Genomic DNA, 4,968 nt, shown 5'->3' with positions numbered 1-4,968 from the left:
AACAAATCAACCTTTTCCTTGACTTTGCGTTTTGCCTCTTTCTCAGCTTCCTCCTCTGGCTAATACTAATACCTTAGTAGCTACTTGAATAAGCTGGGTAATACTCATAGCCTCAAAACCTTCCAACTTCTGAAGCTTCCATCTAATGTCACCTTGTGCCTGGCCCACAAATGCCACATTAACCATGCATTGATTCCCTACAGCCTCCGGATCAAACGGTGTATAAAGCCGGTATGCTTCACAGAGTCGTAAAATTCACTGGGACTCTCATCAGCCTTTTGGCGTACCTCTGAGACCGCTCCCAAATGCGTTGCCTTTTTCCCTCCAGCCTTCATTCCATTAAGGGGTGCTTCCCGATACCTCTGCAGGTTTTGCAATTCTTCTGCCTGGATTGGATCCCAATTTGGATCTGCTTCTGGGAACCTCTTCTGTGCATACTGCTTAACAGGTGCATTGCTTTCTAACCACCGTAAGGCTGCCTGAGTAATTCTCCTGGCGTACTTCTGTATTGAACAATATTAAAAGTAGCTGCTGAAAATCAGGCCAGGTAGGGTTATGAGTCAGAAAGACTGACTGCATGAAGTCTATGACAGCCTGGGGCTTCTTGGTATAGGAGGGTGTAAGCTGTTTCCAGTTTAGGAGGTCAGTGGTGGAGAAAGGCTGGTAAACGAAAAGGCGTTGCTCTCCTTGTACATTATTCTGTTTATCATGATAAATTTGGCTTTGTGTCTCCCAGAGAAACATCTGCAAGGCTCGGGTGCGGCGGAGTGCTTCTTTAGTCTTTATAGGTAGGGGCTCTGACTTTTCCCTGTGGGGTGACGCCTGAGGCTCACTCTCCTCTGAGCTTGATTCCTCAGGGGCCGTTTGTGTGGGCCTGCAGAACAGATTTTTCCTGTTTTCCTTGCGTGTTTTCCTTTCCTTCCACTGTCCCTTTGGGTTCTAGTGGCAGGATCTCGGCTCACTGTAAGCTCCGCCTCCCGGGTTCACCCCATTCTCTTGCCTCAGCCTCCCGGGTAGCTTGGACTACAAGCGCCTGCCACCGTAACTGGCTAATTTTTTGTATTTTTAGTACAGACGGGGTTTCACCGTGGTCTCGATCTCCTGACCTCGTGATCCGCCCGCCTCAGCCTCCCTTTAGGTTCTTTTACTGCCTCAGATCTGGCACAAACTACCAGGGTCTCAGAATAGGCTTGTAGCCACTTGGGGCGAATTTGAAAGATGCTCAGCCAGGAGTCAATGTATGGGAACTGGTCCGGGTACCCAGGCTATTCTCTGGCTCCGGTTATTATCCTAAACACACAGTCAATTATCTATCTGTCTATTGTCCCTTCGGTGGGTCACCCAACATTAAAAGAAGTCCAATCTATTTCACAGAGAGTTCTCAATCTCGGAGGGGTTAATTTAACTCCATAATCTCCATTAAAACCTTTGTTGAAATTTTCCCAACATACAATCCAATGGAGTAGGCTTTGATGCTTTTCCTCCCATTTTGCCCTTTGTGATGTGCTTTCACTCTCACTTTCATTCCTGGACTGACCAGACTGGGTCCTATTATGGGAGGGGGAGGTTCGGGCACTGCTTAGCTAGGAGAGTACCTTATTCCCACTACAAGCCTGCTGCAGCTGTAGGGCAGCTCCTGTTTGCCGGATCCGGTGTCCTAGGTCTGGCTCGTCGCACCCTGGGAACACACAGTCTGCGCTAGGAGATCTGTGTCTCCCCACATCACGCCCCGCGTTGGCCTCTGCCAAGACTGTCTCTTTCACACAATTTCATGCACCTCCCCCGTTCCCAGTTGCTGACCTTTAGTTAAAGTTGCGAAGCCCCTCTTGCCATGTTCAGTTTCCTTTCACCTCCCCCATTCCCAGTTGCTATCCTTTAGTTAAAGCAGCGAGCACCTCTTGCCACTTTGGTTCCCTTTCCTGACCAATCTGCGAGCCTCTCTCACATCCTGCATCAGTTAGGGTGTGAGTTTCATCCGAATGAATGGATCTCTCCCATTGTCTCCAGCCCCTCTGGGTCGCACTAGTTTTAGTTCTCACCCCCTGGAAGGTGATCAGGCTCCCCTTCCGTCCTTATGGGATAGGTCCTGCCTTAGGGCCCAAACCTTACTATGGTTCAGATGGCTGCTCCTGTCACTGTCCAGCAGTCCATTTTTACTGGTTCTGTTGCGCTGTCGGGAAGGGCACTGGGGCCGGGGAGGGCAGATCCCCTTCCAGGCCGAAAGTTGGCGCCAGGGGTCCCAGGTCTCCCCTGCCTCAGAGCCTCAGTCCCACAGGCAAAAGAGACAGAAATCTGCCCTCTCCAGTCCCAGATTTCGGCACCAGAAATGTTGCAGAAATGAAGGGACAGGACAAACCAAAGAATGGGATGCAGTAAAGTTTTTATTTTTAGGTGTACACCAGCTCAGTGGAATTGCATCCAGAAAGTCTGAGCATAGAACAGAGAAAACAAATGCCTTTTAAGCATTTTGAGGCAGGAATTACGTGAAGCAGGAAGCAGGCTTACAGAAGTGAGAACAAAGGCCATTAATTATCTTGTGATACTTTTGCAACATATCTTACATCTCTGGGAAAACTTGGTTTGCAACTTACTCTTATCTGTCTTGTTGAGAGGTGACAATGTGCTAGCAGCCCTGGCTCTTGGCGCCTCCTTGGCCTCGGCGTCCACTCTGGCGGTGCTTGAGGAGCCCTTCAGCTTGCTACGGCACTGTGGGAGCCCCTCTCTGGGTTGGCCCAGGCTGAAGCTGGCTCCCTCTGCTTGAGGGGAGGTGTGGAGGGAGAGGCGCGGGTGGAAACGGGCTGTACGCGATGCTTATGGAACAGCGTAAGTTCCAGGCGGGCTTGGGCTTGGAGGGTCCAGCACTCGGAGGGGCCGGCTGGCACTGCCACCCATGGGCAGTGAGGGGCTTAGCAGCTGGGCCAGCAGTTGCTGAGGGTGTGCCAGGTTCCCCAGCACTGCTGGCCCGCCCACACCACGCTCAAATTCTCGCCGGGCTTCAGCAGCCTCCCTGTGGGGCAGGGCTAGGGACCTGCAGCCTGCCATGCCCAACCCCCCCTCCACCGTGGTGGCCTCCAGCGTGGCCGGAGCCTCCCCGATGGGCACCGCCCCCTGTTCCACGGCGCCCAGTTCCATAGACCGCCCAAGTGTGGAGGAATGCAGGCGCGCAGTGCAGGACTGGCGGGCAGCTCTGCCTGCAGCCCTGGTGAGGGATCCACTAGGTGAAGCCAGCGGGGCTCCTCCTGGGTCTAGTGGGGACTTGGAGAACCTTTATGTCTAGCTAAGGGATTGTAAATACACCAATCAGCACTCTGTGTCTGGCTCAAGGTTTGTAAATACACCAATGAGTACCCTGTATCTAGCTAATCTAGTGGGGACTTAGAGAACTTTTCTGTCTAGCACTCTGTGTTTAGCTAAAGGATTGTAAAGGTACCAATTAGCACTTGGTGTCTAGCTCAGGGACTGTAAATGCACCAATCTGCACTCTGTGAAAATGGACCAATCAGCTCTCTGTAAAATGGACCAACCAGCTCTCTGTAACGTGCTCTGTAAAACGGACCAATCAGCAGGATGTGGGTAGGGTCAGATAACAGAATAAAAGCAGACTGCCCCAGCCCGCAGTGGCGACCAGCTCCGGTCACGTTCCACCCTGTGGAGCTTTGTTTCTTCACTCTTTACAATAAATCCTGCTGGTGCTCACTGTTTGGGTCCAAGCTGCCTTCATGAGCTGTAACACTCACTGCGGAGGTGGTTTCAGGTTACTCCTGAAACCAGTGAGACCACGAACCCACCGGAAGGAAGAAACTCTGAACATATCCGAACGTCAGAAGGAACAAACTCTGGACTCACCATCTTTTAAGCACTGTAAAAGTTCTTACACTCACAACCAGGTCTGTGGCTTCATTCTTGAAGTCAGTCAATTCCGGACACACTGTGAGACCTTGTAGCTGTGCAGGGAAGAAAGAAAACACAAACTTAACAGAGCCCACAAAATATTTGAAGGGCAGATACAGTTAATGTTTCTTGGGACTGGCAGTTAATATCCTCCTTTAACTTCGGGAGGGCTGAAATTCTTTTCAGCTTTGGTTAATACAGCAATTCATTCTATGAGCTTTTATTTCTCTTACTATAATTTTACTATTAGTACTTATAAGGGAGGAGACCACCCCCCCATATTGTCTTATGCCCAATTTCTGCCTCCAGAGAAAGAAAAAGTAAAAACTAAAAGGCAGAAATGAAATCCACAAGCAGACAGCCTGGCGCCACACCCAGGGCCTAGTGGTTAAAGATCGACCCCTGACCTCATCGGTTATGTTATCTATAGATTACAGACATTGTATAGCAATGCAATGTGAAAATCCCTATCCTGTTTTGTTCCGATTTCATTACCCCTGCATTCTGCCCCTAATCACGTACCCCTTGCTTGCTCAATCGATCAGCACCCTCTCACGCAGACCCCCTTAGAGTTGTGAGCCCTTAAAAGGGACAGGAATTGCTCAGTTCTTGACACAGGAGTCTTACTGATGGCCCTGGCTGAATAAACCCCTTCCTTCTTTAACTCAGTGTCTGAGGAGTTTTGTCTGCGGCTTGTCCTGCTACACTTATGCTATTATTCTATTATCTTCTTAATTTTCCACTTCATTAGGATAACAAATGGAGGCCGGGCTCCCATCCTCCTCCAGCGCTCCCCGAGGGCTGCCTGGCCCAGCAGGGATCCTCTACCTGGTTTCCGAGGGAATTCCCGGGAGGCCTTTCCAAAACACTCCCATTCCCTTCCGCTAACTTCAGGGGCCAGGAATGGACACTTTCACTTTCCTCAGGCCTGCTGCCCTGCCTCGCGTTTGTAGTGCGCAGGAAACCGTGTGCCAGCAAGGGGCGCAGGCACGGCCAGAAGGGGGCGCCCGCGGACCTCCCAGTGAGCCAGCTGCCCAGAGCCGGAAGTGTCTCGGGTGCTAGGACTCCGAGGGGGCC

General features: G+C 51.1%; 1 long non-coding RNA gene across 1 annotated transcript; it reads right to left on the bottom strand.

Moving 5' to 3' along the window:
• Positions 1-2,363: 2,363 nt before the first annotated feature.
• Positions 2,364-4,952, bottom strand: LOC140709700 (uncharacterized). Its single transcript, XR_012090432.1, has 2 exons — positions 4,720-4,952; positions 2,364-3,944 (listed from the first exon to the last, which is right to left on the bottom strand). It is a non-coding gene; the product is annotated as an uncharacterized lncRNA (long non-coding RNA).
• Between the last annotated feature and the right edge of the window lie 16 nt (positions 4,953-4,968).

The sequence above is a fragment of the Chlorocebus sabaeus genome, chromosome 21, assembly GCF_047675955.1.
Source record: "Chlorocebus sabaeus isolate Y175 chromosome 21, mChlSab1.0.hap1, whole genome shotgun sequence".
Classification (NCBI taxonomy): Eukaryota; Metazoa; Chordata; class Mammalia; order Primates; family Cercopithecidae; genus Chlorocebus; species Chlorocebus sabaeus.
This window is presented reverse-complemented; position numbering and strand designations above follow the sequence as displayed.